The sequence below is a fragment of the Pleuronectes platessa genome, chromosome 19 (genome assembly GCF_947347685.1).
Source record: "Pleuronectes platessa chromosome 19, fPlePla1.1, whole genome shotgun sequence".
Lineage (NCBI taxonomy): Eukaryota > Metazoa > Chordata > Actinopteri > Pleuronectiformes > Pleuronectidae > Pleuronectes > Pleuronectes platessa.
In genome coordinates, this window is record NC_070644.1 from 7,858,010 (window position 1) to 7,883,463 (window position 25,454).

Genomic DNA, 25,454 nt, shown 5'->3' on the forward strand with positions numbered 1-25,454 from the left:
TGTCATCCATCTTCATCATGGAGCTTTAAGGCGCTACAAAAACAAACGGTGGATTCGTGAAAACAATAGGGGAGTCTGGTCTTGCCCCAGTGGAAGCGCACTGCGTGCTGGCATCCATGTGTGTCCCAAGCTGGCGGCTGAGCTGCACGCCATGGCGCCCTATCAAGAAGCTCAATGTCTCGGTTATGATTGCAGCATTTTTCTCTGTTGTTTTAAATATATCTACATGCACCTCTGCCAACTGTGCCACATCCCTATGTGCACTTTATGTCACTAATAACGTCTGACTTAACTAGCGAAGAATTATGGCACTTGGCTGACCTCCCATGATGAAGTGAAAGTCTACAGAGCTCTTGTGCTTTTGGTGAGTGGGAATTAAATCCAAATCGAACACATGGTGAACACATTTACTTGGCTGTTTGTAGGTTTGAGATAAGTCTGAGACAAAATTATTGATATTTGCTGTTTGAGCCTGAAGTAAACGTTGAGTAATCACAGTCGTAACGTGTCACTTACTCTGCTGTGCATCTTTGCAACATTAACGTTACAACACAAAAGTACTGTGACATCTGTAACTGTCCCTCAAAGGTTTAATTTATCGCCAGCAGTGAAGATCCTGGCAACTCCAACAGCTAATTATAAATGCCGGGCAGAGAATGTACAGATTAAGTCAAACTTGAGCTCCAGAGGGTCGACTCAGACTAATTTAGGAATTAAACTGAATTGCTTCCAGAGCGGTTGTTGTTTGATGCGCAGTTTGAGTCATGGAGGCCGATTAGTCACCTGAACGATTACGGATCAGTGACGATCTGTTGGATTTCCGGCATGTCGGAAAATTGGGTCGGACTGTCATGCAGTTTGAGGAAGTCCACGGTGCAATTTCACACATGGCTTAAAAACAGGTTTACTTTTTTTTTCTTCTGCTCATGTTGCACAGAGGGCGGAGTGGAAGCTACAGTGCCTCTTGAGGTTCAAAGTGGTATTACCAGACAGGGCTAACTGTTTAGCATGCCAGCTAAAGTGGATGCAACAAAACCATAGGCCGTGTATAGCACAACACATGCCCGTCTTTGACATGTCGTAATGAAAGGGTTATCTCTTCAAACTGGATTCATAATCTCAGCAGATTTTTTTTACTATCTCTAATACTTACATGTTACCTTTTAATGCCGAAATATTTTGTTTGCAACACAAAAATCTGACCCACGTGCATTAAGGTCAAACTCAGAAGTTGGAAGTCTTTAAAACATGGCTTCATCTCTTTACTCAACAGCTTCTCTATCAGCACCAGTAGACTCCTATTAACAGGTGATTAAAGCCACTGGCAACAATTCCAGCTCTTTGTTCTTTTCTGTCGCCGCTGCTCATTTACCTTGTTCACTGTGGTGACTCCAAACCAAACAATGATGGATGATGGTAACGTTCACAGCAGCTTGGTGAATAGCACAAGTGAGAGAACATAAACAGAGGTGAGTAGTGGTTTGAAAGATGTTTTTTTGATCCTGTTTGTCCTGACATCATAGCAGCTGCTGCCTGTGGATCCAACTCGTATCAAATCATTTTGAGATTTTCAGTGCAAAATCAGAAAGAAAATTCATATACGATAAGATGTACGCCTCTCTTTATAAATATAATGTTTGCATTGTTTGTCTACAGATAACTAAGAGATTCATGCTTTGGGTAATGAAGGACGCTGAACTAAACATTTCATACGAAACAAAATCACATTTGTTAAGTTGACATAAATGAAACATTTCATTAATTTGAGAAAGTTTCCCCTGTGCTTGTCATGTTGTGAAGATTACATGAACGTTATGACCACTACCCAGGCCTGCAGTGGCTTATCGGGAGCTTCCTGATTCCCGGTGGGTTGGGCTGGTTGTTGGGCCATGTGGATTGGTGACTAGGTCGGTAAACACATTGACTTTATAGATTTATAATCATACCACAGATTGCAGAAGTAGGTTATATAACCCTGACTGACTCTGGATACAGTGCGTGGGCCCTAAACTCTGATGGTGATGGGCATCAAGCATAAATTAGAGTACACCACCAATGTGTTATTAGGGGATGTGAGTGAGAAAGAAGAGATTGAAAGACAAGATGGATAATAGAAAGAGAAAAGGTGGACCTGAAAAGTCCAAAGTTAATAAAGAAAGCTTTACAAGCTCGTGTTCCCAATGTGCCAAACTCAACATCTCATTCAAAACAAGTTTGTAGAACAAGCACCAGAGGTTGATAGTGATGAGACAGCTATTTGTCTTTGTGTGTAGACCCTCCGTCGGAGCACCGTGTCAACCAATTTGCTTTTGGCGCGGCCTTCTTCTTTCCACATCGCTGCTCATGCAAACTTTTGTGTCGTTAGCCTCTGGTTAAATCAACAGAGTAAGGGAATCTAAATGAGTCAATATGTCATTTGACCCGGATAACCTTGAGTTAGAATATGCTAAGTAAAAGCAAAACCTTATTAAGTGCGGAATTTTTTTTGTGCAATTTCAAAGTAACTTTTAATTTAAAAAGCAGATTTAAACCTTTTTGGTTCTCACACATTTGAAATCCAACCACACAGACGTGAGCAACACAGTGGAGCTTCTTTAGATTTAGTGATCATAGTGTTAAAACTATCAAGAATCAGCGTGAAAATGAGCATGATATATGATTTTAAGTGTTGCTCAAATATAATAGTGCATTACCAGATTAATAGGCAATAATCAATGATAAATAAGTGATATTTTTCTGAATGTATCTATTCATGTATTTTCACATATTTTATCCAAACGTATTTACGATTAAATGTTTTGATCAATTCAATTTATTTATTTCCTCATGAATTAATTAATTTCATGTATCTCACTTGTTCATATTATTTAACAAAATTGCAAAGTATTTATTTGTTTATTTATTCACAAAGTACTTTGTGTCCACCTTTATTTATATACATTTATGTATTAATTGTATTTATTTACAAATATTTACCATCCATCATTATCATTCAGACAATGTGGAAATGCGGAAATAAATAAATTGAATGAATAACTGAATATGGACAAATAAAATCAATAAATAAAACAAATAATGTGAAGATTAAATCAATTCATAAAATATATGAATACATTAATAAAGAAACATATACAATATTCTTCTATTTATTTGTCCAGGCCCTTTTATTTGTATTTTGGTAAAATGTTTATGGATAAATGGCATCTTGCAAACTTTCCCATGTCGTACTATCTTTATCGCTAAAGAATCCAGTGAGAGACTGTGGACGGTGCCACCATATTCATTTCTTGGCAGTTTGGAGATGTAATACATTCCAGGCCACTGAGAAATATTTGTGTGGCTTGGGAAAAGGCATTGACCATATTTCTTTCACTGAGTAGTAAGTGACAGCGATTTAAATTTTTTAAATTCTTACGATTATTGACGTCTGCACTTGAGTCTCAACGTCATCACGCCTGAGACTCAACACGGCTCCATAGTCCAAAATCCAAACCTGGGCATGAAAACGTGGTTTCTTAATCTTGTGGCTCATCATATCATCGAAATCTCAACAAAAACACACAAAGGAAATACAATTAGCTCTTCAGACCATTAAGAAAAAAACGAGTAACTACATAAAAGTTTGAAAGGCAAGAAGTCAATGGATATAAAAGTAGATCCAGCACATAATGCTGAGTATAAAACCACAACTGGATGGTTTTACATTACAGTTTGCCGTACGAAATAAATAAACAAGATATACTGGGTTAATCAGTGAAGTTGTTGTTAGAGATTCTGGCTGTTTTACTCCTGCTTCCAAACTTTATGCTAAGCTCAGCTAAGTGCCCGTTGGCTCCGCTTAAATATTCACCACACAAACACAAGACCTCTGAGAATCGTCTCATCTGACTCCTGGAAAAATCTGAAAAAACATGTGTATCTTACAAAACGTGAGCATCAAACGTTAAGGTCACTCGCGATCAGGACACGTAACCCCCGAAATGCTCGCCGCCATATGGTTTCCCAGTGGCACAAAGTGAGCACAATCCATGATGAATCACAGATGTGTGTGAAAGCGAGTGAATGAAAGCCAGCTTCCTCTTGACACATTGCATCTCCTGTGCTTTTTATTTATGTGCTTTTAAAACACAGAGACATGTGGCCACCCACTGCTAACCCTCGGAGTGATTCCTTTTAAAGAATGTGAATGTTTATTAGCGAGAGAGGAACGGAAACAAAAAAAACAACAGCTCCCCAACAGGGCTTTGAAAAGATTAATTGATAAGCCTACAAACATAACTGCTGCAAACATGATAATATAATAATGGTTTGTCTACAGATAACTATGGGATTCACAACATTTTAGATGAGGAGTGCTCGTGGGGGTCATCAGGAAAGATAAACAAAGTCACTTTTTGACACTGTGGTGGATTCAGTGACGTATGACTATTATTTGTTTAATTTGAAATGGTCCCCAGTCATTTCCATGCCCTGTGGCTTTCATTTAAACTACTGCCAATATATCTATACTCTCTCAATCTACTAGATGAGAGCCACTCTCGCCAAAGTTTAAAAAATTTCTTCTGAGAGGGTTTGATAGAATTTTAAGAGAGACGCTAACATGCTTTCTTTGAACATGAATTCCACTCTTTTGTTTCTTTCAGGCCTTTGTTTATGCTACTGTAGATATTTTTTTTATAATTTAAAACATTAATCGCCATCCTCACGAACTTCGTTTTACAAAATATCTCCGTCCTTATGAGAAAACATAAAGAAATGCGTGAACAAGCAAGGTGGGCCAGTAGGGGGCGATACAATCCACATCACCGATCTGTCAAATACCAAAGAAGATAGCTGTGGTCCAAGTCATATTGGGTGAGGCCTGTGAATGCCGGTCATGAGCTTCTGAGTTTAGCTGAAAACTTGTAATTACACCCAGCAGTGCTAGTCAAACAGAGAAACCGATATTTAGTCACCATTCTTGTTACTGTTTCTGGCCCATGCTCATTACAAAAAGAACAGTGGGTATGAGTGATGAGCTGTGAACCCATAGTTTCCCAAACACTCTACACATCTACACATGGATACACAATGTCGAATTTTGAAAATCGGCATTTAAAAGAGTTTTTTACATCCGGAGTATTTCGGCTAAGCTACGCTAACCAACTGCCAAAGATTCAGAAATTGTGCATTTGTATCTAGCCTACATGCAGGCAATTATCTGGGGCCCCGAGCTGAGAGGTGGGCCCCCAAGAACAGATGATTACATTAGCCCACAGCATTAAGAATGTTTGTGACGATGCCATATGCCACTAGCTTTTCCTGCCAAAGGCTTTCTGCCAAAAGCTTTCTTAATTTGGTTTGTGATGGTTCTGTTTGGTACGGTGTGGGGCCGCGTGGGTCTCTTTTGCCCGGGGCCCCCAAATTCACTTGAAGCACCCCTAACATCCTTATAGTGTGGTCTACCAGTTCAGTCGTGTTTGTTTTTTTGTTTTTTTTACTTGGAACAGTTGTGAAATACATTCACATCATATGGAGGCACAGGCCCCTCTGAGCTCTCATCCTGGATTTATCCGTCTGCTCATTCGTCCTTTCATTCGTTCATACATCATCGGCCCTTTTCACAGCAGACGTTTTGACAGGTCGGAGTAGGTAGGGAGAGGTGTTATCCTTAACATTAACAATGGCTCTGTTCACTTCAAGTGTCCCAGTAAGACGTGACTGTGTCTACAAAATACCAGGACTCAAAACTGGAGCAGCGAAATGGAATCCAGCCATCATTCATTTTATCATTTGCACCTGTGTTTTTCCTACTATGTGACATGCCAAAATGTCTACAGTGAAAAAAAGGCCTGTTGTGCCACTCCCACCTGAGAGTGGGATCACCTGACGTGCTCCTCCTCCTCCTCCTCCTCCCCGCTCACCTGCTCACCTGCTCCTCACTCCCTCATCTGCTCCTCACTATATATACTGTTCCACGTGCGCTCTACCAGCTTCGTCTGTGCCATGTGACTCAACTTTCCAGCGCTCTGTTTTATGCTTGTCTGTTTTGATTTTGATCGTGTTGTTAGACCTTGACTGCGTTTTTGGGGGATTTGGCCACAGTACAAGTCTTTGTACTTTGTTTGACTGCTTGGATTTTTGTTTCCTTGCTTTTACATCTTGCCTCCTCAGCCATGCTCCCGGGGTCCCTTTTTTTCTTTGAGAACTTCACACTGCCTGCGGCCCGTTGGCGGGTTAGATCAGTCCACAAATTGATTTGCTCTCAAACAGACTGAAACACAGAGAATCTTGTCAGTGTGTAGCTCACCAATCTAAATTCACGGGGGCCACTTCTGCTGACTTTAAGTTTCAGACAAGTAATCGGGACAGATCGTATCACTGAGAGCCTTTTCCTTACATCAGCCCAATAACTTAACTCGGAGTTGCTAGAGCAGTAAAGTGTCTCCGTGTCAACGTCTGGCGCTTGTTCTATACCTTCACAGCAGTAACTTGTATTAACAAGCAGCAAGAAACTACATCGGAGAAGAATTTGACCTCAGAAAAGAGATAGAGATGAAGAGAAAAATGAAATATTACACAAGCAGGGAGCCAGAAATGAACGAATGGAAACTGACACCATATTGGACAAGATCGACAGACGGCCACAGGGTCAGTCTATTTAGCGGAAAGAAACACTTTCACTCGAGGAAATTACCCACGTTTCCAGATTTATCAGCAAACATTCTTGTTCACTTTCCAGAGTAGCGTGATAATAGTCGGCAGCATTTCTTCATCGTAAACTTCTGTTGAACCCATTTGTGCAATTTGGCTGATTGCTGGAGGGGCGATAAAATAGTTTTGATCATCTGGCAGGATCTCTGTTGAGCAAAAAAAAAAAAATAACATACTGTTTTCAAGGAGTATTTCTATATGCCCCAGTCTTACAACATCATGACCTGTTGAAACCTGAAAGTGGAATGTAACCCTCAGATTTATGTGACAAAGTGTTAATATGTAAGCAGAACTGTCCTGGAGATGATCTATGAATGTAATGTAGAGACAGATTTGTAAAAAAGTCCTTCTTGTGCAATAAAGGAAAATGCCCAGACGTATTTGTTAAAACCTGTTTTTGCAGTCGTGTTTATATGAACCACATCACTGAAGTTAAACGATAATGCTATGTGCAACATTGCTATATGTTGCGGCTTGCTCCTCAGGCGTTAAATGACGCAAGTTAAAGTATCACCATGCCACATTTTTACCTTTAAATTTAGCAGCTTCACAATTATTCTGATGGTTCACTGACTTGGAATGGGGAGAATGGTGCCGCTTTCATTCCCGCTCCTCATTCCGAACGCTTGTTCTTGCTCTGTGTACCTTCAGTGAACATTACTTATATGAGAAACTGAATAATTGTTGCAGCTTGAGGTGTCAACATCAGGCCCAGCTAGTTCAAGAGTAACACTGAACTGTGGATCAGTTGAAAAGACGTAGAATTCATTGAGAACAGAGTTTATCTCAATTATTAAGCAAGGACGTTTTTTTAATATGAAGAATTCTGAACAGGGTTTGGTGTATTTGTTACAGCTGCATGTCTTGTGGTTCAGGAAGCCGGGGATCGTGGGTAATATAATTTAGTTCAGTGAGTGGGACTTCACAGTCAACACATTGATAGACAGTTTTTTCTTTACTTGAAAACATTTGAATAATTCAAACACAAAGACCAACTGAATTAATTATTGGTTGCCTGCAGAGGGCGCTGTTACTCATTAATTGTTACATTGTGCTGCTTTAAGATTCGTTAACTTCAATAGCATCATTTAAATTAAAAGTTGCCAACATACAAGATTGAATGCTTTCTCCTTTTTTAGTACCAAGTCAGTTGATCACAGTAAAATCCTTTTCTTTGTTTTTTGACTTCATAAGCAAATGTTGTTTCATTAAGGAATGAAAAGACACCGAATGTCCACTAGGGACTCTTCTGCGTGATGGGAGACAAAAGAACAAACTTCTCAGATTTCCCTTTATAGCTTTCAGATTAGATCTAGATTCAGGATCCATTTTGAAAGTTTGCGCAACAGCTATAAATTAGGCTGTGAGATGTAATCGCCTTTGTCCCAGAAATACAAGGTGGTTATCATGTTCATGGAATATATAACAGTGGGAAAATATTATTTTAGCAGAAACATCAAGTGGGGTTTGTCTTGAGGCAAGGAATCTGAGGACACCATGTCTGGGGTCTTATTTTTAAAGCTTCTTATTACACCCCTATACTGTCTGAGCAATTGATCTATCGTTTTTTAATTAAGCCACACTACTGCTTCTGTTCTCAAAATTCATATAAAGATAAGGAATGAAAAGGAACTTCCCACTTTTAACATCATACATTCAAGATTTACAGCCCTTGGGAATATGACACCTTATGTTGCTCAGTTACAATATCAACCAACTGCTTTTGGAAAATAGAATAATACCTATGATTCTACACTGAGACAAAAAAGAGACAAAAGCACACATTTACAGGCAAGTGTTATAAACATAAAGGAGTCATAAGTTCTCAAAGTTAAAACAGTTGCGAATTTAAATGAAAAACAAGAATAAACGGAACAAAATTGGGAAAATTTGGAGGCAACCTTTAATATTTACATGATTTTCAAAAAGCTCAGCACGTTTTAGTGACTAAATTTCGAACGAAAACAAAATCATACTGATGAGCTCCTTTTACTTAGTAAAATGAAAGCTGATGAAATGTATAGAGAGAGGAGAACATGGCGAGTTCCACTGCTCGGTCCAAGAGCTTAAACTCTGCCACAGCCGCTCCAGTATGTAGTTCAGGATGTCCGTCAGACAGTTTGGAGAACTGCTGTAACAGCTGGCACCAAGTTTTTAGTTTCTTCTTGAGGATCTAATTTGATGGACGTCCTGTCAGTCACAGCTGTGTGCATTCGGTTCATTCCATTTCTTCGACAGGATGTGTGTCGCCCGTGGCTTGATCCGACAGCTTTAAGTCGGCTACATCACATTGTTTGAAAGCATAACTATGTGAGGAAAAATAAATACCACAAATAAAATCAACAAATAAGATTCATATCAGACTGGACACAGGACAAAGTGTTCTTGTACCTCTTCACTTGCCAACAACACTCTGACAGTGTTAGATTTGTACATGGCGGGACCAAAACCTTGGAAAAATCTACCTTGTTCCGAAAAAATTTAAGCCAAAGTGAAATTCTGATTTACTGCAAGAAAAAACTAATGTGCATAGGCCTTTATAGTTGTGGTCATTAAGAAATAAACAAAGGACATATAGCATTTTAATCAGTCAGCTTTAGTGGAGCTGGGACCTTTAGAGAGCAACAACCTGTTTCCCTCTGTATCTCTACAGTATGCTGGGCTGAACTAACCAGATGTTGGCCGTACCTTGTTCAGACATGAGGTGGCAAATAATGAAATTATTATCATACTGATATGGACCTATGAGTCTTAAAGGTTCAGTGTGTAGAATTTAGTGACATCTAGTGGTGAAGTTGCATGTTGCAGCTTAATACCCCTCACCTCAACCTCCCCCTTTCAAATATGAAAGAGGACCTTTGGTAGCCTTCAGTTGTCATAAAAACTCAAAGGGTTATTTAGTTTGTCCAGTCTGGGCTACTGTAGAGAGGACACATTCCAGAGGTAGATATACATTATTTAAATGTAAAGGCTTCATTCTAGGGTAAAGAAAATCGCACTAGTGAAAAACATCACTAGGATTATTTTATATAAAATTTCTGCCAATAGATCCCTTTTACCTAAATCTTTCACACTGAACCTTTAAAATAAAGCTAACTTACTAACTAAATGTCAAACCTTTCAGTTTTACATAATACATAAATATACAAACCGTACTTTATATTTATATTATATTTGACAGACTTGATGGTAAAATGTGAATGTGTCACCAGTAGAGTATGTAAAAGTCGTGCTGTTTCTCGATCGACTGTTACTTGTCTCCGTGGGAAAGGAACCGGAGCCAAGTGGCACTCTGAATGACCCTTGGTGGGACCACGTCTGTTCTCGGGATGCGGGCTCTCGTGTCCCACTCTGAACAGGGACCGGGAAAATAATTAATGCGTGATTTGTTGGCGACAAATGCTTTCCCAGAGAAAGCAAGTACATTTAATGCCTCTCTAATTCCACGGGGTTTGAGCATGTTTGTGGGCACGGGTGATGATGGATTGACTGGGAGTAGTGGAAATCTGTGGGGGAACCCTGGTTGGGATCGCCGGATGAGCATTTCATTCCATCCCTGCAGTTGGCGAGAGCTGTTGAGTAATGGCACTGGAATGATGGATCAGGAGTCAGCTGCATTATCTCACAGAACCCCACTGTCCACCATGTAGTTTGTTTTCTCTGTCCACTGGAAACACTAAACCCATCATAGTTAGTGTGTTTCCTGTGTAACTTTCATACCATAATGTTAAATTCTAAGTCTCAAACAGCTTTGTTTAATACAAGAGAGGAGTGCATGAACACGAACACATGGAGCGTCTTTCAGGCAATGTTCTTTTAAAACCTCCTTTAAAGAAAAGATCCAGAGATCTGTGCAGCATTAATGCACCAAGAGTTAATGTTCATGTTTAGATACTAAGCAGCAGTGACTAGGATAAATGAAAAAAGTATTTGACTTCTTTTTTTAAAAGCACCAACTCAGAGAATTGTTTCTGAAATGTTTTCATCGTTGGTCTGAATTTATAAATCTAGTCATTTCTCACCTGAGGAATAAATAAATGAAACATTCTGGTCAAGTTGCATAGCGAAACCGCTGTTCATCACAAGTGATTACAATTCATTTCCTTTGTGGCTGCACGCAAACATATCCAAGAGCCTCGATGAGAAGTGAGATTAAGCGATGTGGTGGCTCCTTGTGGGGACCTACTTGGCAAACGGCACACAGCAGGTCACTTGTTCCCATGAGCGGGTTGTGCCCGTTCGATTTTTGCCCCGGCGATTTCAGAAAGCATCTCCTAGAAACGTTCCCAAGGATGCCTGTCCCTTGGCCTTTTTAAAGCTGGCCTTACTTGGTTTTGTAAACACTCGGGCCCCAAAAAAGAAAAAAAAAAGAAACCCTGAGGCTTGGAGGGAGGATCGGTACAGTAACAGGCTGGCACCCCCGTCGGCAAGAGACAGTAACACTGGCCAGGTCTGACCACAGAGCAGATTACACTCAGCAGACACAGCAGGTCTGGTTACGATTGTGCTGAGACGCTGGAGAGCACACACACACACACACACACACACACACACACACACACACACACACACACACACACACACACACACACACAGTGACTTCAGACCATTAAAAGATGTAGATTTAGAGAGACTGGAAAGCCATGTGACACATTAAAGCACTTCTCTTGAAACTATGGTATATTAATAACAACCATATACAGTGCAAACATCAAATAAAGCCATACATGCACCATACACCGTGAGGATCAGAGCTACCACTACAGACACAAAGTTATGTTGTCGGGAAAAAAAGACCAGCCAGAAACTAAATATGAATGTTAAGAAATACATGGTGTTAAGACCACTTGCTAAATACTAGCCCATGAGGTCCCATTACAGCCACATGAATATCAAGTCAAAGTGCAGTAGTATCTCACGATGTGACATATGCGTCGCACATGGCGCAAATTTTTTTTGTGCCGAATGAATTTACCGCCGTAGCACCGCCTGTGCGATACGGTCTGTGTGTGTGGGGGGGTGTTTGAAACATGTGATAAAAAACATGTCCCTGTCTGCGCAGAGTGCACACATCAAACACCAAATCCCACAATTTCCCAAAATGGAAATACAGCACAATTCATTTTAAAGCAGAAGCTTGAGGTGTCTTAGCTGCTCTCATAAGAACACTCACTAATTGAGCAGTTTCAACCCTTACCCAGTTTTTTTCCTGCTAAAAAATCTAATTTAAGTCGACCAGTTTTGTTTATATTTTCTGTATAATTGTGACCTAATTGCTGTGTGAAGGCTCTATTAATTTACATTAACTCCTCATGTGAAGCCTCCCAATCTATTGCCTGAATGAACGACTGGCAACTTATTACATGTGTAGTCAAATATAAATATATATATTTACATGTTGATCAAATCTGAAGTGTTCAGTGCTGCTTAACTGACAGCTGAGAATGATGAAGGCCTTCATATGTCTGAGAGCCAGTAAGTGGTTCTTAAGTGGTGTTTATTAATCAAACATGATCACAGCTACATGTCATACTGTGTTCAATAGGACTATTTAGCTGTTACACACTTTATGGTTTTACACATTTAATAACTGTGAACAAGCTTATTATAGATGCCAATAATTCTTAACGTGAAGACATGACATCTGAAGTCTTGTAGACGTGTGTGGGTGTGTGTAAGAGCACTGGATGAATCAGCCTGCCCGTCAGTAGATAAGGTTCCTGCTAAGAGTCCAGATAAATCACTTTTAAATCACTTCTTAAAACCCGTTGTTATAGACTTGCTTTCGTGTGATAAGGTGATTTTATCAATTTCCTTTCCCCTTTTATTTGACTTGTTCACTTCCTTTTATTGTCATTTTACTGCTTTTATGTGTTCAAGCTACAATTTACTTGTCTTGCTTCGTTTTCAAAGCACTTTGTAAACTCTGATTTAGAAAAGTGCTATTTAAATAATGTTTTTTATTATTATTACATAAGCAGTGATCAGACCAGTAACATGAGAGAAACCAGAACAAAGAGCCAGAGAGCTGAGAACAGCCCGGTGTGGACAGGAGAGAGTTTCCTCCGCCCTGATTGACACAGAACAACATGTTTCACCATGAAAAAAAAAAACTGAGGCTGAGAATGTACAGAGCCGACCACAAGAAGGACTGGCTGATAAATAAGCAGCCTTTGGATTTCACTGGATATTAGTAGTTATGGTGCAACATGGTGGACTGTTTATCCCCACTTCCTTATTGGAGGACACTGAGTCTATCTTCTACCTTTGATGCCTCTTTGTTTGGCTCATAAAAAAATATTTTAAGGTTCATTGCATGCCATCCCTCAAAACTTCAGATAGGTTTTCATCAGTTGTACCTCTTACACTGATTGATGGTAAACTAGACGTCTTCCTGCATTAAAGTGTTTTATGGCGGTGCCCGGCTTCGAGCACCAGCCAGTGCTTTGGTGCAGTGCTGGTTGAGAAACATCTGTGAGATTGTTGTCACAGTGTTTTCGTTCGGTTTACTTAGATCACTAAGCAGAGTTGGCTCTGTCCACCGCTCCAGCACACTGCAGGATGTCGGGAAGGGCGCTCGCCATGCGTGTTATTGTGCTGCAGGTGCCAAGTATTTCCACTAAATGGTGACAGTGAACTTAATGCAACCCAGTGTTGTCTTAATGCCCTCGTTGAAATGGAAACGCTTGGCACTGGAAGGCAGAGCGAATGTGTATTTTCAAGTCCACACACACAAGTATGTTAATTCCCCCACGTCCTTCAGCCAAAACTTAATCATCAGCGCTAAATCCATGAACTGACTCGGACCCAAATGTTATCTCAACCTTTTCCTTTGAGGATAAAATAGTTCCACATTTGAAGAAATATGCTTTTTTTTGGATAATAAGATCAAAGCTACTCTAATATATGTATGTTACATATGTAAGCCAGAAACACGGACTATGTCATGTCACTAGTAGACTTCATGGGGCCGTCATTTCTAAGCGCTGATTAAGGTTGGAGCTAAGATGTGCATTGAGGTGAAGTTAAGGCTATGCATGAATTGGTCATGGTCAAGCTTTAAGGTGGAATGGAAGTCAATGCAATGTCTTTATAAGGATAGCTGCACAAACTTGTGTATGTGTGTGCCCAGGGGTCCTTTATCTCCATTGTCCTCCCATACTTGTGATCTAGATCACTTAGCTACATCCACGACAGCCAGGCATTAAAAGTGTCTCTTACGTCTGAAAAAATCCAACACACAGCACATGTGTCTGCATTCAATGTGCACTTTTTGTAAAACCACTTATAAAATGTACAACTGAGTTATCTATCCCACAATGCACCACAGTTTAATGCCCCATCCCTGTGCGGTAATGGATGGTGGCACTTCCAGTGGTTTTAGGAACAACAATAATCAGCAGACAGGGAGAAAGTTTATGTTTGACATGTTTTATTCACAATATTGATGTCCCAACAAGCTAAAGTTCTAGTAGAACCTCCACAGGTGATTATCTTATTAATTAATCACTATTAAAATTAATTCTGTTATTCAGTATCTGACACTGAACATGATAATAATATTGTATCACTTTTTTAATCAAAAATCAACATTCATCAGGTAAGAAACCATTCAAAAATCATTCAAAATGATATTATGTGGACCTACGTCACTTTATTTACTTGCTCCTCTCAGCTTCTGACTGTGTCTGACACACACTTGTGGCCTTAACAGGCACGTGGCCCTGTGGCAATTACCAGGAATTTGGCACACAAACAGTCTCTTTAAATACCACAGTGTGTGGGTATTGTGGATACCCACACACGAGAGCAGGATATAGTCGTTTCCTTTCCTCCTGCAGGTGCAGTGTCACCACCTCGTGGTACCACAGCTCCACTCTCTGGCTCTATTTTAATTACAAAGCTGACTGTGCAGGTAGGCCTCCCTTAAATTGCTACTGAGAGTAAATAGCTGACTTGGAGTTGGCAGATTATGAAAGCAACAGAGGAAAAACAAGACCTCACAGTTTGTACTCTGTACTCTGTACTCTGTGCTTTCTGTAATTTATGGAGAGGTCATTGCCCAAATCTCTGCTCTGCGTGTGAATACACGTTCAGATCACAGAGAATCAGAGTGGATGTAGATGTTGTGATTTTATCAGGGTAAATTTGTTGATCTTGTGAAATGTTTTCTATGTATAACAGGATACTTTTGTATCTGTGAAGGAGGCAGCAGGAAGAAGAGTGAATAACAATGGAACAGCTCACTCACCCAAAGTTTAGTCATCATGGTCTGTGTCAGTTATCACCCCCCCCCCCCCCCCCCATCCCCCACCCCCCCAATAATCGTTATCATCTTACCAGATAATTCTGACAAAGCAGAATACAATACAATAAAAATAGGCCAGTTTTGATTATTGGGAAGGCTTCAACCCCTCATCTCTCTCATAAACTATGCCCCAGCATAAAAACATTTCTTCAATAACCAATATAACCCTACTGGAAGTACACTGTACTTGTACTACACCTTAATATTTATATTTTAAGCCACATATACCTTGACAGCACTATTGGCTGCTTTTTACCCAACTTCCTTTATTTGAGAGCTCCATAGATACTAGTTTACCCATACAACCTTTATCACAAATTAAAAAATGAATATACATGCTCACAACTGCTTGAAATTATCTTTTTAATTTTGTAACTAATACAAGAAAGGGCCCAGAAATATTCAATATGTTGTTTATTGTCCCTGTCTTGTGCTAAAGTAAAGAGGACATTTATAGTATAATCCAGAATGTATTATGTATATTCTGGAAAACTGAATATTCCCCTAATGTGGAAAAAAAACTGTACTTGAAGTCATTTGGAGTGACTGTAGGCCTACTAGAAGGGTGATATTCTTTGTAGCTAGGATCACCACAAGAGGGCGCTATCAGTCCAAGCACTGCAAAGCCACTCCTGTACTCTCTAGGTTGAACGGCCGCCTCATGGACTAAACTAAACTCTATATATTAAAAACAGGTGACGTTATAAAACATTACTCTTAGTTTTTTTTTGTTGAGTCCTCAGAGAATGTTGCACAGCTTTTTTTGAATCTTGGGTTGTTAATCTTAGTTGTGAAACCTCTGTGACATCTGGGTGTTGGTCAAGACCACAGCTAATGGCTCCTGGGATTGTTACCAGAAAGCAATCCAACCTGGCAGCAGCCAATAACACCTTTGCTTTGTGTCTCAGCAGGAGATCACTTAGTACGGTTCAGATTAGTGGGTCATGGAGGGACTGTGTTTACTCCTCACTCTCCCCATCTGTGAGTGCAGCATTAAAAAAATATGGTTGGCTTATATGAAAGGGTTAGAGAAAAGATTGAGTATCAGATATGTGCTACTGAATATAAAAGCAGATTTGATAGACAGAAGAATAGATGTTAATATGCTGACAAGCTGTTCTAAAGTTCAAAGTCAGCTTCCTCGACCTGTACATTTTACCGCAAATGCTATTATCTATTAAAAACTATGACTCGACAGAATGAGTAAAGGCTCTGTGAGGCTCTGTGAGGACGGGAGGATGGGAGGACTGTATATTTCCTCCCACTATTAAAAAATGAAGCCAAAAGTTTGTAGATACAAACGCTGCCATCTTGGACATTAGGAGTCTGTAAAAGCGAGGGATGAGCTACGGTAGTGAGGTCCTGCTGACACATGACCTAGACCAATCGTGAGTCAGATACAGCTGTTTCTTACCCAATTTAAAAACCAATTAAAACCTAACTTGCTGGAAAATTGAGGATCAAACATAAATCTGTGATACGAATGACATCATTTAGAATAATACGGTTCAGTTTGTTAGATTCAGGTAAAAGGGATCTATTGGCAGAAATTGAATATAAAATAATCCAAGTAATGCTTTCACTAATTTGTAATCATCTCAATATACTAATTGCTGTTTTCTTTACCCTACAATTGGCTCTTTATTGGAATACTTTATATTTATACCGAGAGTGGGTCCTGTCTACGGGGACAGCCATGACATGCAGCTTCACCACTAGATGTCACTAAATCTTACACACTGAACCTCTAAGTATACTTTGACTTTTATGCTAGGTCCATGTCCCATCCATAAACATAGAGGAGGCAGGGTTTATGACTTGTGTTGCAGCCGGCCACCAGCGGGAAATTTAGACACTCTGGCCTCACTTTTGAGCAGCAGTCATGTAGTCCATCTTTATATACAGTCTATGAAAAGTCCAGTGGTGGTTTAAGGTAAAAGCTAATGTCACTTAAATGTTGATACATTTCACTCAAAATCACAAATGTCAACCTCATAGTGGCCTTAACAGAAAACACCAAACTAACTGGGAGACATCAGCTGGGGACCGAAATATATAATATAATAAATAATTCAACGCTGTCGATTCAATACTGGACGGAATACTCTCTAATACGCAGAGAAAGGTATATTATAGTTGTGATATACTGATAGCTGTATATGTGTATGCTATACACGTAAACAGCATTCTACTCATGAGGAAGGAGCGTATAAAACTCCCAGTGCGCTCATATGACCTTTGATTGATGAAACTCTCTGAATCACTTCCCCTCTGCTTCCCTGTTTCTGTCAGTCAATTGTGTGTTCAGACATACACACACCCACACACTCTCACACTGGGGTGACACATTGGTGTTGTCAGTTCAGCAGGGGTCTGACTAGCCAGGAGAAATACAGAGATACCAGACAGGGTCAAGGGTGATAGACCCTTCAGTGATGGAGATAATAAAAAATGATCTGCTTGTTTCTTAGTCATTCATAAGTGAAGAAGACCAGTTTTTTATTTCAGTTTCTTATCCTATTTTAGATTTGAGCGTTTTCCACTGAATTTTGCAGTAATGGCATCTGTGTGTTTTCAGATTATAAACCATGGGTACCACAAAAGGGAAAAGACTAGCTGTTACAAAGACACAGACGTGATGGAGGAGTCCATGTCAATGGTAAGATCCCGTTACTAAAGTGAGGTTTATTTCTTCAGCAAAATACACTTTGTCAAATGTAAAAGTACACATGATGCGAAACGCCTCTGTCAGGATTATATCATGATGTGTTATGTTTTATTACAAGTGATGCACTGACATGTGAGAATCCATCCATTATCTGTAGCGCTTATCCTCTGAGGGTCATTGAGTGCTGCAGCCAATCCCAGGCAGGGTGCACACTGGACAGGTTGCCAGCGAATCACAAGCAACCATTCATGCTCACATTCACACCAACAGGCAATCGGGGGTTCCAAATTAACCCAGGCTGAGTAGCTTTGTCCTAATAGAGCAGCAGATGTATGTATGCACAAAGGCCTGGCTGGTGAACCAGTTCGATCCCAATGCCATTCATACATTCACACACAATAACTACTCAAAACACGGTTGGGTAGTATAATCTATAACTTGTATATTTTACATCTGAAATCCTAATCTCCACTGTAGCAGTGGAGAAGAAAGTGTCCCTCTGAGATGTAGTAGGTCACAAATAGTGGTCTACTGCCTTCATTTCCTTTACTGATGAACAAATAATAATAATTTTTACCAATTTTAATTAACAATTATAAGTCAAACAGATGTCTCTCACAAAAAACTGACTTTCCTCAAGGTGAACTACACATGGTGCCTGTTGGCTGTGTCCCTGCTTGGCCTTGGTATTGTGCATCCTGGCAGTCATCAATAAAGTCTCAATTAAATGTAGTACACTTGCTATGTTAAATATGTGCATTGATTCACAGCAAAAAATGGATATAATGCAATTATTGCAATCTTTTTTTTACCAACCCGCTCTCTCCTGAGCAACACCATGGCAATAAGGTCTTAATTATAGCCTTATACCAATTCAGGGCAGATGACTGTCTCCATGCCAACAAATCACCGAAATAAACCCTTTCATTTTAAAGGGAGAACATAAATAATGAAACTGTAATAAAATGTAATATGAAGGGAGAAATTTAAAGCGAGGGGGCTGGACTGAAGAGCACAATTAGTGACAAAGCAAAGGGTGGGAACAACCAGGAGACCCCTGCCCCCAGGATGTCAGGCTGCACTGCTGCTCATAGAGAAATGAATAATTGAACAATGTCGCCATGTCCTTGACTTTGACAAAGACCTAAATGTTATAATGTAAAAATCTGTTGTGAAGCCAAGATATTGACTACCGGCTGGAGTAAAAGAGAGAGGAAATAAAAGCATGGATTACTTTCTCAAAATCTCTAACTGTTAGAAATGATTTTAGCAACTGTCCTCAGGTGAAGGAAGAGTGACTGTCATACCCTTTAAATTTAGTTGTCAAATGATAAATCAGATAGCAATGTACAACCAAGATTTGGGGAGATCTGACAATATTAGAAATAGACAATATAAGAGAATATAGAATTCTGACACAGCAGGAGAAAAGCGGCACGGTTATAACATATTTAAAGGACAAACAGACACTTAAACAATCATGTGAAAGATATATGTACTATATAGATGGGTTGAAAATGTATATTTGGACAACGAAAAAGGTTTTGTTCCTGCACTGAATAGATCGCTTTGGTTTACAGTCACAGTCAGTGCACCGCTTCTTTGTTGTTTGTGACCTGAGGCATCACAGGATTTGATCCCATAAGGGTTTAAGAGTTTTGAATTATTAAAATCCGTCCATGTTCCTTTTTGAACGGCCTGTCTACAAACTGTCACATACTGAGATATGTGCAAGAAAGTCCTGGCAGTCCTTTCAATCAATCCTCTTCCCAAAAAACTACACACACACGTGTCCATCTCACCCATGTCTGTGTCTCGGAGACATTTGGTTGCAGCCTGTTGTATTTTTAATGTCTTGTGTCTTTCCCAGCAGTGTATGATGAATGTTTGATATGACCTCCCATGGCCGTAGGAGAATATGACCAATCCCAGCTCACCAGGCCTCAAAGGCCCTGAAATATTCACATTGAGGAGCTGCTGAGTGGACTCCTGTTCCTGATGGCCTGGTTTTTAAAGTCAGCAACGCACCTGCAGTGACTGCATCACATCGGGGAACACCAGCACGATGATCAAGGTTTGAGTGTGTGTGTGTGTGTGTGTGTGTGTGTGTGTGTGTGTGTGTGTGTGTGTGTGTGTGTGTGTGTGTGTGTGTGTGTGTGTGTGTGTGTGTGTGTGTGTGTGTGTGTGTGTGTGTGTTTGTGTGTGCGCACATTTTGTATCTGTGCATCCTCTCAGATCTGTGATGTTTGTTCTTGGCTGCAGCTCTGAAGTCTGTCTGCTCTCACAGAGCCCAAAATCTCAGCTGCTAAATAATTCTCCTGGGAAAACTGGGCATCTTTAATGTTCATATCATAACACAGGATGACTCACAATTCACTGCCAGCTATACTTAACATCTACATTCTCTATACGTACTGTTTTCCTCTCTGGTAAAATATGACAGCCTGTGATGCTGTGATCTCCATTTCTTTCATTTGCTATTCATTTGCGGTTGCCCATCTTTAACCCCCCACTCTGATCTGATTTTTTGCTTTCATATGGAGGCTTTGCACAATCAAAGAGATTTTTGTTTTCTAGTAAATCTCTCAAAACTCCCAGTTCCACTGTGAGGAACCAGTCTGATCAAAGATGGAGGCTGTGATCAGACCTTCATGTTTAAGTTTACATCTGAAGAGTAGGGGTTAGGTTAATATCAAAAACTTTATGTGTAAATGGGTAAATTGATAAAGCAAAAACATTGTTTGTGGACCATGCTTGTATATATCAACTGCGTGAGCTTGTGATAATTGCCAATAAAACTGAATGGCTGACTGCACAGGAGTTAATTAAGTTTAGGCCCCAAAAAAACTTACATTTAGGAAAAAGAGTGAATGTTTGATTGTTTTAATTCAAATAAGTTGCTTAACTTTGTCGTGATTACAAAAATAAAGATGGAGATATGGTTGTGGAATATCGTGGAGGTAAAAAACATGAACGGTTTAAAATTGGACATACTTACAGCCGCGAGAGGTCATCTGACTATTTAACTATTTAGATTGTTATAAACCTCGACCTGTGGTCTTCATAGACTCTACATAAAGATGGACGAAGTGTCTCCACTTCCTCCCACTATCCAGAAATGAAAACATCAAAGTATCCCTGATACAAATGCTGCAATCTACGGGGTTTGGGCACAAGAGTCTGTGCAGTAGAAATCAAGGGATGGAGCCAGTGGCGGGGTCCTGTCAGTAGACATGCTCGACCAATCGTGAGTCAGTCTCGCTAAGAACTAAAACTAAAATGACTGAAACCATCTTTTAGATATTTGATGTGTCCTTTGACTTTCGATCGAGAAGCATTGGCTTCACTTTTGTGGAACAGTCGTGTCCTCCATCTTTATTTACAGTCTTTAGTAGGCTCATTCATTAAAGGGCTCTATTTGCTGTAATACATTTGAACAGCTACTGATAAGAACACAATTATAATTCTGTTAATGTAAATGTCAAAGCAGATTCTCCCTTAAATAACAGAGGTATTAATTTAGAAGTCCAAATGTTGCATGCAAAGTTAATCTATGGAAGTCTGCTCCTCAACAGCTTTAATCCTCTTAAACCCTGACAGAGAGAGAGAAATGTGAGTTCTAGGGTTCAAATCCAATTCGGAGCTTTTCAGTATAGCCTGTTTGATTTAACAATGGACCCATTGACACCCTCAACAGAAAATTATCTAGAAGTAAACCTTCAAATTAAAGCCATTAAACCTACATTGTTATTCTATTTGCATTTGTAGCAACCTGATGAATATGTTCAGCACCGAGCATCTAATCTCAGTGACTTCCGGAGGCGTCTGGTTCGTTGCGGATGACATCAGCTGCGGAGTGAGTTTGCGAAAAAAAAAAAGAAAAGCCGGCGCCCTCTTCTCTCCCCGGTTACCGAAGATGACACAATGTCTGCTGGTATAAAAAGCTAGTGCCACTCCTATCAGGGCTCCACTTGTATGTCTGAAGAGAGCTCCCCGGCGCTCTGCTTAGAATAAAGGGAGGAGGCTGCTGCTGCTGCTGGGAACCTGCCTGTGCGCATCTGGAGACAGACACATAAAGAGAAGGAGAGGAGAAGAGAGGTGAGGATGGCCACGCTGGTTCAACCCGCAGAGATGGAGACCTTAGGCGGTCAGAGCACCACCGGGACGTCCCCGACATCCGCCGGCTCCTCGCCCCACTTCAACGACGGCAAATTCTACCTGCTGGTGGTGATCGGGGAGATCGTGGGGGAGGATCACCTCAAGTGTGCCATTGCGGACATCGAGAAAGGTGAGATGGGACTGCGGGAGGTGGGTGTAGGCCGCCGAGAGCCGAACTTCACATCTTCATAGCAAGTTTGAACAAAGATGTTTATCTCGGTAGTTCCTGGTGAAGCTTTAGAACCCATGTAGGCTGTGGATGCACCTCGAGCTGAACTTTACGCACGATATTTTTAAGCAGATCAAGCATATTAATATATCAGAAGCGCTGGTATGTAATGGATAAATATAACTATTCGAGATGTATACCATAACAGGACTGCCCCTCCCAGTATCATCCCCATCAGCTGTTGCCCTACAGTCCCACTCGCCACATCTTTCCGCCCACAGGTACCTTCCCATCCCCTCCACCCACTCACTTTGTTTATGAGCGGTTTATCTCATTGTCGTTGTTTTTTTATTTATATATAAATACCACTTTGGGTCCAATTGTTGTCATCAACACACGTGGTCCAGCTCCTATGAATAACCTGACAGCAGTGATTCAGCATTTATCCACGGACTATGCGTCATTTACGCATCGTCTCTTATTTCTCTGGAGGCGTTTTTCTCCCGCAGCATCTCTGCCACGCAGCCTTTAACCGGGTGGGTCCGGCTTTTGTTTCAGCGAGGAATCCCGCACGTCGATCCATTGTCAGCGACAGACAATGAGGTTATAGGGTCCGTGATGTCGTGGAAGACATTTTGTTTCTCCCGACTAAAGCGGGTTCAATACGCTCTGTGTTTTGAGACTGTAAACATAATGAATAGTCATAGATAAAGTCCCCGTCAATCCTGTGGGAACATCTCTCCATCATCATCATCATCATCACCATCATTATCATCCTGCATCCAGCTCTCATCCCCACACCGGCTGGTGGGCGTGGCTCTGTCCGCAGTGCGGTCCCTACGGAAAGCCACAAGGACCGATCTTCAAAGTACAGTGCAGCTGCTGAATAGAGGCCTTCCCCCCAGCCTTGCATGGTGCACTGTGTGTGTGGGTGTTTGTGTGTGCGTGTGTTTGTGTGTGTGTTTGTGTGTGTGTGAGAGAGAGAGAGAGAGAGAGAGAGAGAGAGAGAGAGAGAGAGAGAGAGAGAGAGAGAGAGAGAGAGAGAGAAGGAGAGAGAGAGAGATAGGAGAGAATGGCGCAGTTACATTGTTTATAAAACAGGAAGAAGGAAACCTTGTGTATCTTTTCTTTCAGCTTTCTGCCCTAATGAAAAAAAAAACGTTTTTTGGGGTTTCTATACAGAGATGTTAAAAAGATACATTCTGTTTACATTGTTTACTTTTGTGTATCACTTGATTAAAGAATAACCAACCAATGAGTCTTTATCCTGTTGGAGCCACAGCTCCCTTTAGTAGCTGGTCTTGTTCTTATAATTGTATCTGCACAACAGATATAGGTTAGAACTTTTCTGTTATTAGATACTATTTTGTTCATTATTTAGCTTCTCATCCACATTGACTTCGTAGTTGAGGTTAATGTTTATCCTTTAAAATGAAGTTAAAAAGTTGCATTTTGTTTTTCAATTTCCATCATCAAATCTTTTTGTCCTGTTTTGAATTTGAATTATTCATGTAATATTACTGTTGTTCGTTCAGTTTATAATTGATTGGAGACAGAAAAGCTAAATGTTATCATCCTCACCACTTTTAATCGATCATTATTGCATTACAGTGAAATGAAATGTGTGGTTTCAAACCCTTAATTCTTAGTTTTAAGTACCTTTCATCAGCAACTCTGGCCTCCAAGCATGGAGGCCTTCATTAGACCTCCATGCTGCACTATCGTGGGTGAGAGGATGATGCCACCATGACTCAGCTCAGTTGAGTGGCCCACGGCAAAACCCAAAAAGGGCCATCGATTTCCTATTACAGATGTCTGATAACAAACAAGTAACAAATCAATAAATGTGATGTGTGGGCGAGACCTTATCACCTTTGGTAAAAATCAAATCCCCAGTTCTCTGCCATGTCTTAACTGTATTTATTTTTTCATTTTCAGTGGAACTAACATGCTTTTATTTACTGGTGTCTTTCCTTTTTCTTGCTCTTTCTTATGTAATTAACTTATCTTGCAGGGATCCGCTCATGGGACACCAACCTCGTCGACTGCAACCTGGACCAGGAGCTCAAGCTGTTTGTCTCCAGACACTCGGCCCGTTTCTCCGCAGACGTCAGAGGTAGACTGGAAATAAGAGACATTTTCACTGAGGATAATGATTAATGCCTTGATGGTTCTTATTGCTCTGGTTCCATCAAATAACACCAAGACGTGTCAAATATTCCAAATTTTAAGACTAAGCATTAATAGCCAAATATCCCGAAATAATTGAAAGCCATAAAGACATTTCTGTCTATAACTGAATTATTTTGTAGTGCAGTCTGAAGATTTTCACCATTTTTATAAACATTTGGAAAGTTAGTGTTTTATATAAACAAGACAAATGAGACAAATAATATATTTGAATATCATAAATAGAGTTGAACTATTCCTTCTGTCTTTTTCACTGTTGATACCAAAGCACATTTTAAATTCCAACTTATAAAGATTTAAAGGGAGTCATGTTTGTCTGGTTAAAAAACAAGTATATATTTGATATGAAACATAACCTGTAAAATATAAATTGAACTGCTGTCAGGAAAGTGTAGTTGAGTATAAAGCGCAGTATTTATCTCTGAAGTGCAGTGGAGCAGCACTTTCAGGTAACCTAACACTGTCATATCTCGTCAGCTACAACTCCCCTGCAGTAAGCAGAGGGGCTTTACTGCCTATATCCCTGGATTCATCCTCTCAGCATTTTGTTGCTTTTATCGCTGTATCGTACGCAAGGGAGGGGAGTGGCCCTGTAAAGATGGAGCAGGTCCAGTGTGTCAGGACATGCAGGACATGGGGTGTGTCAGTGGGCAGTGTGGCCTTGACCGTCAGCAGCAGTCAAAGCCTCAGCTTGGCTCGGCTCCATATTGGACGGGAGCTGCAGGGCCAGTCACACTGAGGCAAGAATCCATCTTGAACAACTGCCACTGTCGACTGAATCAGAAGGTTTATTTAAAATACCTGCATCCCCCCCTCAGACGTGCAAGTGGAATACTCCTCAGTGGACTCCCTCTTGAACACTGCCTTTTATTGACAATGGCATTCAAAGAGACTTCAAATCCCCTCTGCCTTTCTTGTTTGTGCCATTTTCCCATTCTCATGTTCTCTCTCTCTCTCTCTCTCTCCCTCTCTCGTCCTTCCTCCTGTTTGCTGTTGCCTTGCAACACATCGTGATTCACAGTTGATTTGGGAGTAATTAGCAGTGTCGGCTCCCCCGTGGCAAGTGTGTGTTAGTGAAAATAAAGAAGGGAGGGAAATAGAGAGAGGGAGGGGAGCAGAGAGCCTGATCAGGGGAATGACTGGAAAAAAGAAGGAGGATGATGGGAAAGGCAAACAAGGGAGTGTGCAAGGGAGGATGTTGAGGAGGCGTAGATACGCATAGAGATATAAATACAGTTTATACAGCAGAGACTTTAGGAGTTAATGGT

The 25,454-nt window shown here is 40.5% G+C and overlaps 1 long non-coding RNA gene across 1 annotated transcript; it reads left to right on the forward strand.

The window, feature by feature from the left end:
- The first annotated feature begins 252 nt into the window (after nucleotides 1–252).
- Nucleotides 253–21,652, forward strand: LOC128424883 (uncharacterized). The gene is made up of 4 exons (XR_008333064.1): nucleotides 253–364; nucleotides 17,580–17,660; nucleotides 19,540–19,743; nucleotides 21,438–21,652. It is a non-coding gene; the product is annotated as an uncharacterized LOC128424883 (long non-coding RNA).
- The last annotated feature ends 3,802 nt before the right edge of the window (nucleotides 21,653–25,454 follow it).